Raw genomic sequence first — 16,147 nt, forward strand, 5'->3', positions numbered from 1 at the left:
AACACACACACACACACACACACACACACACACACACACACACATGCACGCACGCGCACACACACATACACACTTCTCATCTCATCACTCAGGGGAAACAGAAAGAGTTTAGGAACTAATGTTTGAGGACAGTCAGCACAGTATACAAAGATTTGATACCATCATTAACTAAAGAGTGAGATTGTGTTTGACCAAAATCGTGACCTGCTAATGCATTTATTTATTTACTGTTATGAAAAAAACATTGGACTGGCTTGCCCATGTGATCTGGAACTTGCAACCCTCCTGATTCAACTTCACCGTGGGTGCAGATCAGTGGTATCTTTTTCCACTTCATTACACATGGATAATTCCTATAACAATTTTTCTTCGTATCTAGATACAAAGCAAAGTCTCCTCAGAGAGGTTCAACAATCTTAATCTTTCTTCACAGTCTCATTGGCCAGCCTTTCTGGAATCAAATTGATTCTTTTTCCTGTATAAGTAGACAAGTAGGTGAGATCAGGTGAAGGCATTTGACTAGTCATAAGGCAAAGCTGGCTGCACTAGAGTCTCCTAGAGTCTGTATATAGTGACTGACATAGCTATCCACAAGGCGTTATTTCCCCAAGTCCCTGTTGTTTTTAAGCTGTGGCCAGAGGCTATGGCTTACTGATAGTTTGCTGGTTTCCATAACTGGAATAGAGCTGAAGCTTGAGGAGTTAAATCAACTTGGCTGTCATCAAGACATCTCTGTGGAACATGCAGAAAGTGGTAGTTTGATGGGAAATCTCCCCATTTTCCATCAAAGTAGCTAAACTAAAATTGAAATTGGAGACTATCTTGATGGGATTTCTGAAGTAGGAGAATGCTGCTCACTCCGATTTCAAGGCTGTGGCAATTTCGGTAATGACCTGAGACTCTGCCTGACCTGGAGCAGCTCCTCTTGTGCCTGACAACAGGATTACTAACATCTGGTAATTGTGGTGCTTGGCTGCTTGCTGTCATTGCACTTGACAGCTTCAGCCTTCACCAATGAAGACAAGGTATTCAATGCTTGTCAAGGTCCAATGTAACAATCTATGACCATGGTAAATTCTGAACAGTTCTTATCCCATTGCAAGTGACTTCAAAAGAGAAAATATACTCCAAGGAACAGTTCAAATCCACTGTTATCTGTGTTATTATGGGATTGGAATCATTATAATCGCTTTGGAAGATGACCTGTCCGTTTCTTAGGCAATGAAAGCATGTTCCATATGACACCTCTGTGTACTAATAACAACCAAACGGTGAAAACACTCCACGCTAAGCCTGCACTGAGATGTTTGTGGCAATTTAATCTGCAGTAGACAATTAGATATAAATAGGCAATGGAGTAGGGGATATTCCAAGTTAAACCAACAACTTATGCAAACACACAATCCTAAGTGAAAGGTGCCAATATGTGTGATTTCTCTTTGAGAAATTGTGGAAAGAAAAGAGTGAAAGCAAATAAAAAAACAGTCATAGATTGTACAGGTGGGACAGGAAAACAGACTAGTGGAATATACAATGTGTTTAATTCAGTGAAACTGAGCTTTCACTATTGTAATAGTGATTACCTGTCATTAAAACTTTGTCAAAACGCATGGGAAACTTTGGAGACAATTTCATATCATTATTATATCATTAGCTATCAAAAACATGGCATTTGAATATATTGAACATGAAATTTTTCAGAAGGTATCTTCTGTTATACAAAGGTGATAAAATATTTCAGCAAATTATTGGGACTGCATCCTCAATTTTACTTTGAACATGAAATTTTTCAGAAGGTATCTTCTGTTATACAAAGGTGATAAAATATTTCAGCAAGAGAAATATTAGAAATAAATGTAAATTAAGAGTGGACCATTATACCAACTATTTCTGTGTCAACCTATGAAAAGGTGATTAATGTGAGTTTTATGAAATAGAGAAAATATTTTGGCCAGATGTTTCAAGGATTGAACACTACATTTTACTACATATATTAAATTAAAATAAAGAAAATTGCCAAAGCACATATTAACAAAAAATTTTATATAGCTCACTAGAATTTTTACATTCACAATTTCTTCTTCTCAATTTCAACTGAGCATTGGTTAATATAATGATTCAAATGAGGATGAGACCAGCTGATTGTTTATTTATTGTGAAGTAATAAAAAAATTAATACCCAGAAGTAAGACTTGACAAACTAAAAGAGAGATTAAAATGTGTTATTAGGAATTCCCATTCTCGACATCGGGTTCTGTCTTCAGGTATGCACTCACTAAGTACTGGAATAATATTATTTGGGAGCGATATTGACTCATAAATTAAGGGAACTGGATGTACCAATTGAGACCTGGGTATATAGAGTCAGGAATATCAAAAAGAGCTGGAAGGATGAGATAGAAGAACTGGAAATTTGGTAAGGTTCAAGAATCAGAAACAGTTGAGCTGAAAATATAGCCTTGTACATCGTCTTGAGAAATGCTGTTCTCGAGAGTCATTAAATGTTCACAAAACTGAAGCCTAGTTTATAATTTAAAAGTAGTTTGTCTCCTGTATAATATTCTTATTTAGGTGGACATCTTAAAGAAGGAAAAGATCACTGAAGTGATTTTGAAAGAAAAGGCATAATCTGAGAGACCTAAAAATGATCGGTATGAAATCCTTAATGTAGAGATTTTAGTAAAATGCACAGACAAAATACTCCAAATTGTTAAATGGAATTTTAAAAGTTAACAGTTAAAATGCAGGAAGATGGGGGAAAAGGAAAAGGAGCATAAAAGTTTTTCATAGAGACATTAAGAGAATACTGATATTGCTATTTGAAAAATAGAATTGATTTCAGGAAAAAAGACAAACATCTAAATTATGAAATCTCTCATTGCTAAGTTAAGTTGAATAAAATAAAAATGCAATATACATAATTTTCAGATGAATATGAGTATACATTAAGCATTGAAATGGTGGTAATAATGAAACTGTTATAATAACATAATAAATTGAGGAGTATGTACTGTCTACTCACAGCATTCTGTGACTGCAGTAAGCATATTGGAAAGATGAGAATAAATGTATAGATACCTTGGTGAATAGGTAAAAACTGAACCCTGAACAGACATATTCAGAATACTAAGGGCAACACTGGAGTTCAGAAAGAAAGGTGTTAAAGAAACTGGTCAAGGAAACTTCAGAGAATATGTGGAAATGATCTTTATTACTGAATACGAAGATCGCCAAGCATACCACGCTGAGAGAATCAAGGGATACAAGACACAGCAATAAGCTTAGAAATATTTGTTGTCAAGGTGACTAATGGGGGAAATAAATTGGAACAGCAAGGCTATTAGCGTTTCCCTCTTTCTTCTCAGTACCACAAATAGTGGCACTTGATCTTAGCTGAAGAAGTGAGTGTCGGAACTGGGAACAAAGACACAGAGATTGTTCTTGGGAAGTAATTATTCTCATGAGGCAGGGACATCTCACACCCAGACAAAAGACTAGGGCACATAAATCGTGGCAACATAGACTGTCTATTTCACATATGATCAAAGAATGATCACAACAATGTGGATTGTGACTGGAATATGACTGATGAATGACAAATAAAATGAAACTTTCTAAACAAAATCAATGCCAACAAAGTAACAAAATTAAACAAATGTAGACAGGAAAGTCAGGAAGTTCAACTAAACAATGTAACCAAATTTTTCAAAATAATCTTCTGTTATTTAAACTAAAATATTCAGGAATGAATTTAGAGACTAAATCATATTTTCAAAAATAAATTATTTTCAAAGTTATAGATTTTATTACATTTTTATAATCTATATCTTTAAAACACTTGTCTCCTTTTGGTGACAAAAAAACTTAGTATAGCCTTCATTTAGTGACTGTCTGTAATCTCTTCTTCATCCTCATTGTGTTCTTCCTTCTTCCCCCTTTCCTCTTGTTCATCACCTTTTCTTCATCCTCTTTTCTTCCCTGAAGGTATAACAACCACACCTACGTATGTATGCACTCTTCACTCTTTCAGTGCATGCATCTTTGGATCCATTCAGGGATCTCCTGGAACTGGGTTTACACAGTGGAAGTCGCCTAATGTATGTGGTAAGACCTTAACATGTTTCCTCTGAAAGAGCAGTGGATGTTCAAAAGTACTAACTAAGAAAACCTTTCATCCACTTATAGCTTCTTCTAAGTTAGAATTTATTTCAGTTTTTTAAAAAATGTACCTATATATTTGTCAAAAGAAATGAATTTTAAAATATCATACCAAGATACTCTCCAAAATCCCTTGAACTTACTTTTCTTTGTTAGCATTCAGCTTTATTAAAGGAAGTAAAATCTTAAGGGTTGTTTTATATAAAACTATATAAATGCACAACAGGGTAACTTTAACTCCTATAGTGAAGTTTAAGTTTTCCCTGTTCTGACTTCATCTACAGCATCTACATTTCAGTACTCATTTCTGATACTTAATTCTCTCTTGGTAAGTGTAATATCCAATGAATGGACAGCATTTTAATGAAAAAAAAGGCAGACAGAACTGGTAATATGACAGTCAGTGGTTTAAGAGTTAGTGAAAGAAAGATTGCTTACAAACTTGTTTAAAATCTGTTGTTTTGTTTGCATAATGCAAAATCTTTTAGAAATGGTACTTTAAAACAGCAAGTATCTTACTTTTCTAGCAATCAGGATTATGTCTATATTATATATGGATTCAGCAGTGTTCAATGAAACAAAAATCACCTCACTGAACTAATCTATTGTATGGAAACATTAAGAAAAACTTAACAGATGCAGTCAAAGCAATCATGAACTAGCTCCAACTAGGAGCATATTGAAGTTGGCTACTTCAATATTTTAAATAATTTTAAAGTACAGAGTAAAAAATTATCTCCTTTACATCCTGTAGTCATTCTTGTTAGTTTCTTCTCAACCTATATAGGATTTCAGAATGCTCTTCTGAAATTATTAAGAGATTGCCTGACATCTAGTGGGCACTCACTAAATCCTTGCTAAGTTATGTTACAATAAGATTGGGAAACAGACGAAGAGAATAGCCTCCACAAGTATTTAAAGAATCATAAACTGTCTTTCAGGTAGAAAGATGAGGATAATATTAGTAGTTTCCAGGGGAAAATACAGAAATTATGTCTGCAGAGGCTACCACAAAAGAACATTCAGCCAGAAACAGTTTATTACAAACAAGCACAGTTATTTTAAGAATAAGATTGGGGGAATGGATTGGAGGAAGGGTGGATATGGGAGCAGGGAAGTAGATATCTTAATTAAGAGAGCCATTTTAGGGTTGGTAAGAGACTGGAATCTAGAGATGTTCCCACGTGTCCATGGAGACATCCCCAGCTAGTTCCTTGGGCAGCTGAGAGGGAGCCTGAAATGGCCCTATCCTACAGCCACACTGACGAATATCTTGCATATCACCATAGAACCTTCATCTGGTGATGGATGAAGACAGAGACAGAGACCCACACTGGAGCACTGAACTGAGTTCCCAAGGTCCCAATGAGAAGCAGAAGGAGGTAGAAGATGAGCAAGAAAGTCAGGACCGTGAGGGGTGCGCCCACCCACTGAGATGGTGGGGCTGATCTATTGGGAGCTCACCAAGGCCAGCTGGACTGGCACTGATGAAGCATGTGATCAAACTGGACTCTCTGAACGTGGCAGACAATGAGGGCTGACTGAGAAGCCAAGGACAATGGCACTGGATTTTGATTCTACTGCATGTACTGGCTTTGTGGGAGCCTAGCCAGTTTAGTTGTTCACCTTCCTAGACATGGACGGAGAGGGGAGGACCTTGGACTTTCCACAGGGCAAGGAACCTTGACTGCTCTTTGGACTGGAGAGGGAAGGGGAGGGGAATGGGGGGAGGGGGAGGGAAAAGGGAGGAGGGGAGGAGGTGGAAATTTTTAATAAAAATAAATAAATAGATAAATAAATAAAAAGTCCAATAGGTGCTGCCTGTATATGTATGAGTGCAAAGACTTTGACTGGAGCGTGGGCAATCTATCAGGAAACCCCACTGACGAAAAGTGACTCTTTTCCTCAGGAATCACCGAGCCGTAAAGTCCTCAGCTATGAGGATTCTTGTGACTGTTTTGTGCCTGTAGCCAAGTGGGTGTAAGTTATTGGATGGAGCAGCCTAGTGACATTAATAAAGTAGTATTGCTGTACTCTCCCTGAACCTCTGACTCAATCTTTCTACCTCTTCCTTAACAATGTTCCCCTATTTGTGGTATGTGTTTAGGATGTCTAATTTGGGGACAAGCAGACTGGTTTTTAAATGAAAGCTATGAAATATTCAATTTCTTTTTGAATTTTCTGCACCAACATTATTCAAACAATGGTATTCAATAGTAGATAGCACAATAAATGTAACTAGGTTTATCTTTATTGTTTAGGTGTTTTATTCTTCTATTCTCTGGCCATCCATTCTTTAGAGGCCTAGAGAAGTAGATGATTCAAACATAGGTAATAAAAGCATTCTAATTATGAGGGGAGTGTGTACTTTGGTGCTTCTGAAACACGATGAACTTCCTGATACGTGATTCCATGTCACATAGTCACATGAAATGCTAGAGTATTAGAAATAAGGATATAAATCTGATTTTATGGGGAATTGATTTTTCCTTCACACTAAAACACAAGTTCTTGTTCTGTAGAGTTTGATGAAAGCATAAGCTTCCAGATTTGCCATCATTAAATTGTAATGATTAGAATTTATATCAACTTGACAGTTATAATGCTTAAATTTCTGAAAATGTCAGATCACCATATCAAAATAAATTTAGATAACCGCTTAGTTTTCTTCTAAAAAAGAAACAGATGGAAGGAGCACATGGATAAGATGCTGACAAAAAGAAAAGTATATTGTTTATCATTTCTAAAATGAGCAAATATGTTTTAAATAAAAAGATTATTTTTGTTACTGTAACAATAAAATTTCTATTCTTTTACTTTAGTTATTTATTTTAGAATTACTTTCAATTACCCCGTAGTCAATATTGATGTATATTAATGTCTTTTAAAATTGTTATTGAGACACATTAAACAGAAATAGGACAATTGCTGGAAAAAATCTATCATTTTGTTTATCATCAATTTAATATTTAAGAGATCAATGCATCTATCATAATATTTTTCCCTTGCCAACTGTATGCATAGTATATACATTAAGAAAATGAGATAACTGTGTTTCACTTAGAACAATAAATTTCTGCTTAATTTTAGGAACCAGGAGCCTCACATGCTGTTAAGTACGCAACCTGAGTCAGGTGTGGTTCATAATCATGTATGACAACATGAACACAGTGTATACTATACAATCATGGTTATAATCTGTGGAAACCACAGACTCCAGCTTCACAGAGAACATATAGTCTATCTAAATCTTGAAAGAGGAGTTGGGTGTTATGAATAGATAAATGTAGAAAGATATTTTTAGCAGCAGAGATGACACTTGAAAAGGAAAGAGGCTGGAAATCGATTTTTTTTTTCATCAAAGAGTTTTACTTAAAGACTGAGCATGCTGATCTTTGCCGCAAGTCCTGTAGGATTAAAGCTAAATCAATTTAAAATATACTTCTTTCTTCTCCACCACAGCTCTTTTTTAGAATCCTTCTCTCATACACTTTGTTTTAAACTTAACTGTAGCGTGAAAATACATATTCCCTCTGTTTTTGGACTTCCTGTATACATGCATGGCTCTCTCAAGAGGTCTCTATTCTCCTTATCGCCTACAAGATGACAGACACACACATGTCTTTCCCGATTCTTAGTATGCAGTCACATATTTAAGTAGCTACTTATCTTTCTCCTGTGTCTGGATCACTACACATTATGACTTCATCACGAATATCTCACTCCCAATTTCCCTGCTGTGATGATTAATTTTATGTGTCTACTCGAAAATCTTACCGTGCTTAATTCGTTCAACCTTAGGAGCCTTGGAGGTGTTGTCTAGATGTCTTTTATTGAAGACATTTTATTGAAAGAATGAAAGTGGACAGGAAAGGCAGAAGGAGAAACATCACACAGGACTATTGAGTTTTACAAGGAAAATAAATCTCATAGAGCTCTTACCTTGGTGCAAGACACTAAATATATTGAGTGAGCAAAGGCTATTGTTTTTACAAATATTATTCTACTTCTTTTGTTGTTTGGGCTGTATGATGTAATATCCCATGACAAGGCACTCCTGAATGGAGTGCCATCTTTCTAAATTGATTCTCTACAAAGCTGCAAGAATGATCATTGTAGAAAGCCTAAACAATACTAAGAATAAAGCAAAATATAGGGAAATTTAAGTAAATTTGAGCAGTCCAACACAAAATTAAAAAAATAAATGCAAAATATTCATTTAAATTATAGATGCATATATGGAGTTTAGAAGTTCTGTGTCTGAATATAGAAAATAATAAAGCTAGTAGATATTAAATAATTATTCCATATTAGAGAACAAAATTAAGATTTAAGCAAAAATCTACCTCATTTCTTCCAAACTTTATAAAAGTTTTATATTTGCCTTTTAAAATCATTTGATAGCTGTGGTGTGTTCTTTTTCACTTTCTGCCCACTTATCACTACTAGATTCATGGTAGATTGTATTTATTTGAATTATCTACACCCTTTCAAGTCTGAGTTTCCTCATTTGCCTGTACATTTCTGTCTGAATCATGTGTGAAAGGTTTGAAATATTCTAACATTCTGCTGAAACCCCAATTGGTAAGGTTGTTTCTTCACCAGCTAATCCATCTGAAAACTGCATCATCCTTGCTCTATTGGCGTTGTTCAGGCCCAAATCTACTGCCTTGTGAATCGGATTCTGTGCTGGCTACTCTTGTCAATTGCTCTAGACTTGGGAGGAAATCAAGTGAAAACAAAGACACATCCAATTTGCCTTTTACTCAAGTACATAACTGTATATAAGATACAGAAAGTGAGTATTTTGTTGTTGAATGCATTTTAAATAGGCAGCAAGGGTAAAAATGGTGTTTGTTAATATTTACAAAAATGTGATTAAAATAGGATTTTAATTTATTGTTTTCCATGGTATAAATTTATATATATATAATAACTAGGCTAAGAAAATGACATTAATGTAGCATCTGTATTGTATTAATTTTAGGCCCAAAGGCTTTATATTTTTTTAACAATGAATAAAACTTTCTTTCATATAATAGATTCAATGGAAAATTTAGAACTTTTGAAATTCAATGCATAATTATACAAACTTCTACTTTGCTTTATATCTTGACCCAAGAGTCATAAAAAGAAGAAAAATAAAAATTTCTAACTCCAGGCAAAAGTAAGTATTTTACTAATTACCATGACTTTATTTTATTCTAAAAGTGTAAAATTTTGATCATAATAAAGAATATGCCATAGTCCAAATTATTCAAAAATATAGAAAATAGATTTTTGCAAAGACAATGAATATATAGTTTTCAGATAATAAGGCATAAATACAGTTGTTGTCAATCAGAACATCAACATGTAAAATTTCAGGTTTCCAAACATGTCTTAATTTTAATTTTGTGCATCCCTCTGTGTGTATATGTCAGACAATCAAACTTTCCTTTTAATGTACCTACATGAAGTCAGGATATATAAATTAAATTTGTATATCATTCCCATGATTGTAAAAAAACATGTTGCATTAAAATCTTAAGTTACTTTTACTACTATTTTTAAGCCAATCAAAATTCTTTTGTGGAGAGTTTCAGGACTGCTTTATTCAAGTTTGACATATATATATATATATATATATATGTTGAGATAAAATCAAGTATGTTAAACTTCTGATTAAAGCACAACCATTCACTTGCACATATTTTGTTTTAAGTAAGTCTTCGTTAAAATAAAAATATGTCAGAGACTGTGAAATTCTTCATCATATAGCAATTAATATTTCAGACGCCCACCCACAAGAGAAGTGACTCTGATGGAGGTTAATCCTATCAATTCATGATGTTCAGAATTACCGACTCTAAAAATTGTTGCTCATTTTGCTAAAGCAGCTTGATGTCTTCCCAATACATGCATTGTAGTGTGTAATCTTATATGATGTGTATATGTAAGCATGAGATTACATTTCAAACTTATAAGTACATATATCTGTGGGTAGTCAGGAAAATGACTTTCCAATTAGCTATGTTATTTTGATATATAGAATACATGTTTCATAGCTAGATCTATTTGAAGGGGATGTGGGATTCCCCTCTGCATGCTGTGAATACCATTGGTGAATAAAGAAATGGTCTTGGCCTGTTGATAGGGCAGAACTTAGGTAGGTGAGAAAAACTAAATTGATCTGGGAAAAAGGAGGCAGAGGCAGAGAAAAGCCATGGAGCCACTGCCAGAGACAAACACGATGAAATCTTGCCAGTAGGCCACAAGCCTCGTGGTAAAAATAAAAAATAATGGAAATGGGTTAATTATAGATGTAAGAGCTAGTTAGCAATATGCTTAAGTGATTGGTCAAGCAGTGATTTAATACAATTTCTGTATGGTTATTTCAGGAGTCTGGGTAGCTGGGAAACAAACAAACTTCCTACAACAGCGGACACTTAAAAACCTGCTTTGTTTCTTTTTGTTCAGACCAACTGCACACAATTAGCTCACTTTCACCTCAAAGAAAGTTCAAACTAGACTAAATACTAAAAACACGATCATATGTTTAAAAATATATAGCTATGCACAAGGTGAGTTGCAGAAAGTACCCTAAGATAAGCATGCCAATTCTTCGCTTGCCAGTCTAATAATAATAGAAATATGTCTCAAAGTTTATTACTGGGCACTGTGCCCCCACCCCATGTATTTGCATGTTCTTACTCCTGTAACCTTAAAAACTTGCTTTGCCTTGGCAATGGCTCAGTTCCCTATTATTTACCCCAAGAAAATGCTTTTGAACAATGAGAGGTAACTCTTCCAATTTTTTATAATCTCAAGGCTCCTGCAAAGTGAATAATTTTTAGGCTAGAGGAGAAGAGAAGAAGCTAGGAAGAATTAGAAAGAAGACAGAAAAATTAGAATGAAAGCAGAACAATAAAAAGACTGATTTGGAAAGCATGTGTAAGAGAGTTTGTTCACCCTCAGATACTCAAGGAAAAAGGTGCTTTTTGCTTGCTGTTCTATCCAATCTGAACCCTGAAGAGAGCCTTGGTGCTGGACAACAAAGGGTGATGTTAAAAATAGAATAATTAGTGATGTAAGAAGTGAGATCAGAGCTAAACTCCTCAGCCTTCAAAACATGGCACAGGCTTTCCTCCCTGATTTCAAACTACATGCTATAGAAATAATAAAAAAAAAAAGTTTTCAAAGTACTGTATGAAATAACTTTAGGTTATACCTCCCTTTAGCTGATAAAGGCAACAACTTGTCTCTGTAGAGAAGATCATAAACTAATTATGTTGCACACTGACATTTTGCAGCAACCAAGGAATATTTTCTAATTAATTATTGAGGCAGAAGTAAGCACTGAAGAAAAAAGTCACAGAAGAAAGAAAAAGAACAAACGTCAATATTTATGGCATTATTTTTAAACATGATTTTAAGTTAATGAGTGGGTCTATAACATTTTCTACTTGGCCTTTGCATTATTAAAGTTCTTTGGCTATTTCTCGGTGTAGCTGTGTGTATGTAAAAGTCTCTCAAGTGTCAAAGTAAAATAAACAGACTTAAAATCAACTAATGCAGCATGACTTTGATAAACTAATATCGCATAAACTCATACCATGTAGATGCCATAATTAGTTATTTCACTAATAAATAAGCCAAGCAACCTAAAACTAATTATGTCATTATTTATTCTGAGAAACTGAAAAACAAAATATTTGTTTTTAACCCTCTTGATGAGTCAACAGAGCAGAATAATAAGGCAAAGTAAGTATCAATTTGGTAGTCATAGAAACCAATTAGCACAAATAGCCAGTAGAATTTATTAACATGATAAATTTTATTAAAGGTCAAAAATATTTGTGCTAAATGTTAAAAGAAATAAAGTACCACCACTCTGTCCGTAGAATCAAATAACTAATAAAAGAAATTTTATCTGTTCCTCATTTTAACATCAGTTGAGAAAGTAAGCAAACTAATTTTATAAAATGTGAACAATGGATGGTAGAAGCATTAAACAAGAGGAATATTCAATTGCTCATGAGCCGCCTGAAACCTCCTGCCTGATTAGGACAATGGATTTTCTTTACTTTAAGTCTGTACTGTTAGGCTACAGGAATTACTGTTTGAGATATTGTACACTGTGTGAATTGCAATATACCAAGAGCAGGGTAGTTGTAAATTGCAGGAAATCCATTTTGAGACACCACAGGGAAAAGTTACAATAAGACCGATGAGGTTAAATAACACATATATTTAAGGCAAAGCTACAAATCTATAGTAGCTGAAACCAGTAAAAGTAGGTAATGTCTGCTATTGTAAAACAAACAAAAGCTTGTTTGGAGTTTACAAGGGAAAGGCGGTTTTGCACAGTGATGAAATCTGGGATGAATGAGACTTACTTTCTGTAGCATTTATTCTGTCACCCATTATATTCTCTGCATATCCTTCAATGTTTGTGTTTATCTACCTGTAAACTGCATTTTGTTTCTTTAAAGAAATTAAAAGCCCCTGAGGGAGCAAAGGATATAATTTCCTAAAATAACACTTGTGCCACTAATCTGCATGCCGTAGCAGCAGAATTTTTCAATGACGATAACAGCTGTTTGTAGAAGCCATGATTAATGAGTTGAATAAAAGTCCACAGTGCAAGTAAATCTCTGAAGATGCCCTACCAAAGCAGAGAGCAAGACCACATTTAAGGAGAGGGCACACACGAGCACAGAGTCATGCTATGCAGGAGATGTTAATTATCACAGTATTCATTGAACCGTCAGTGAAAACAGGGATTCCTTTTATTTGATGTCCTACACTATTTTCCTACTCTATTTGATGTCACTTATGCATTCAGGATATGTTCTTTACTTCTTTATGCTTTATGTTGATTTCCAAGTATATTCTATTATGTTTGTCATCAGAAGGTGCTTCTCCATTTATCTTATTTCCCCCTTTATTATTGCATACTTATTTTGTAAAGTTATACGTTTCACACATGTGTGTTATATACTTTCACCATATTTCCTTTCCTGTTATATTCTTTTTTTTTCAAGTTCTTCTTCCTAATTGCCTACCTCTTCTTAAATATATCTTTCTGCTTTCAGCATGCACACACACATACACACACACACACACACACACCACATAAACACACATTGTACAAGGGAGAAAGATGAGCTTGATTTGGAAATGGCACTATATTTGAAATTTTAATTCCAAAATATTTTCTTGTTTTATTGTGATATCTTTGTAAAACAAAGAACTTGGGAAGATAGTAATGTCTCTTGTGTTGGGAGATAAAGTTAATCTCTGAATCTGGGCCAAATAATTAACAAGTTTCAGGCAGTCCTCCTGTCAGTGTTTCTCCTGTGTTTGCAGCTCCCTAAATGTAAAGATACCTATTGTGTATAAATTAAAAGATCATTTTCCCATTGCAACCAAGGACAAGATCAGTGAGTGGTACCCAAAACAATTCTAAAAACAGGCTACCTATTGTTCTGTGAGTAATAGACACTTTTATCTCTACCCTGTTACCTCTGATATCTGCCAAAGTTTGTGAACTTGTGGAAGAGTAGGTTTACAGGCTTCCCCTCTGCAATGGTGACCTTTTTGGTTATTCATCCCAAGGGTAAAGCATATAGAGATTATATTTATGACATTCAAATTCACTAATAGCAGGAACAATTGCCTTTGGAAGAATAAATTATTTCAGATTTAAATTTTCTCGTTTGAATAGAAATTCCATCATTTTAATAAATAGTTTCTCTCTCTCTCTCTCTCTCTATATATATATATATATGTATGTATGTATATATATATACATACATACATATATATATATATCAGAAGTAAGCCCCTACTAGTTTGCATACTAGCTGTGAATCTGACATTGCACATCATTCCTCATGCTTAGTTTTGGAAACTATATTACCCTATAGCTCACAATTGCTTTGAACTCATAATTTTGCATCAGTCCACTGAGTGCTGGAATTCCATATTTCTGTCACCATATAGCAGTCAGCAATTTATAACTGCTAAAATTGAATAAATCTCTACTTTGTCTTTGATGAGATGATGAATGTCCAGCACTAAAAGGCAAGCCTTAAGATTTAACTATAGTCAAACTTAACAGAATGGTGTGAAGGATTTTTGCTTCCAAAGTATTACTTAAAATTACATTCCAGACTTGATATCGATCAAACAACACTAAAAATGAGACACTGTTGACAGAATAATTGTTAAGTGTCATTTAAAAGACTGCTCTTGAATATTGGTAACAATAGTGCCTTCTGCGCCTGCTACAGTCATGGTGAAAGTGCAGTCATGAATCTTTCTTTGGGAAAGGGTTCTGTTTTCTGGATAGTAAATATAATTCCTTAAGTAGGTGCTGCACACAGTAAAAATATCACTTTCCTGTAGTTTTTCAGGATGTGTACCTGAGATATCATTTCCAATGATATATTTACAGCATAAAGATCTTCATGTACAAAAATAGAAATACCAAATGACCACCTCAATATCTTATCAAAATTTCTAATGTTTCATTTCCCATCTCCGTTCTGATTTCCCTGTCAAAAGATACTGGGTGCAGTTTACTACTTAAAGACAATAGATCTCCTTGCAAAGTCTAGATTCCAAGTCCTATGAGGGGCAAAAACAGCAGTTTGCATTTTGTACACTATGCTCAGTGGAACTGAAGGATCGTTCTTTTCAAATGTCACCTTTTCCTGGCCTTCTGTCCTCTGCATCTGCTCTGTATTGTGATAAATATTGGACATTATTGCATTAGAAATGCATTCTCTATGTTCATGATCAACCTTCTTGTTTTAAAAATTGAAGAACAAAATGATTGACTTATGTTCTATCTTTAGTATAATTCAAACTAAAGATGATCTCTGTTATTCTAAATACTACTGGCTGTGGTGGCTCATGCTAGCAGGATAAGCTGAAGTGGTGCCAGGATGATCAAATACTATTTGTTTATGTACCTAGTTCAAGATTAGCCTTCACTAAATAAGTAAATAGTATTATGTAAAATTATTGATTTGCAGCAGCCTTCGGAGATCCCGTGGAACTCTCTGGGCTACTATTTTGATGGGGATGATGTGGCTCTGGAGGATGTAGGCCACTTCTTTCGCGAATTGACCAAGGACAGTTGCAGAACGATCACGGAGGCTGTGCACTCTTTCAGGATGTGAAGAAGCCATCTCAAGATGAGTGGGGTAAAACCCAGGAGGCCATGGAAGCTGCCCTGGCCTTGGAGAAGAACTTAAACCAGGCCATCTTGGATCTTCATTCCCTGGGCTCTGCTCGCACAGATCCTCATCTCTGTGACTTCCTTGAAAACCACTTCCTGGATGAGGAGGTGAGGGTCATCAAGAAGATGGGCAACCACCTGACCAACCTCTGCAGATTGGCTGCTGGGCCCAGGCGTCTCTGGGCGAATACCTCTTTGAACGGCTCACTCTCAAGCATGGCTAGGAGGCCTCTCCTTCCAGGGGCTCCCACCTCTGCTCTGCACCAGCCCGCCTCAGGACCTTCACCCGAACCTCTCAAGAAGCCACTAGGCAGCTTCAAGTCTTGGACCAAGAAAAAATAAAGCCTTTTGAAACAGAAAAAAAAATATTGATTTGCTTTTCTAAAGTGACCTTAAGGAAAATTCTTGTATATAATTTCTAAATATCACAAAAATTACTTAGGTGAATTTTGTACATACAAATAATATATTTTAATTGACTCAAGTCTTCTTTCCTCTAACTTCTCTTATAATCCCCACCAATTTTCTTCACAGATTCAGAATTTTGAAATCTTCGAAAGCTCATCGTGAATATTTAAATTTGTTTGTCAATTCTAATACATCCTCTTTTTTTTGGGTCCTATAAAAATGAGTTAAATGTAAGATGTTGGATCTGATTTAAATTCACACAAAGTTCTTTCGTTTAAAGTGCACATATCTATCTCTTCCCTCTGAGATGACTGGAGGCAATTGCTTTACGTGCCTAGCTCAATATGTCTA

General features: G+C 35.0%; 1 pseudogene; it reads left to right on the forward strand.

Moving 5' to 3' along the window:
• The first annotated feature begins 4,005 nt into the window (after window positions 1-4,005).
• On the forward strand, window positions 4,006-15,612 carry LOC101993821 (annotated as a pseudogene).
• Window positions 15,613-16,147: the final 535 nt, after the last annotated feature.

This window comes from Microtus ochrogaster, chromosome 19 (genome assembly GCF_000317375.1).
Source record: "Microtus ochrogaster isolate Prairie Vole_2 chromosome 19, MicOch1.0, whole genome shotgun sequence".
In the NCBI taxonomy this organism is placed as follows: domain Eukaryota; kingdom Metazoa; phylum Chordata; class Mammalia; order Rodentia; family Cricetidae; genus Microtus; species Microtus ochrogaster.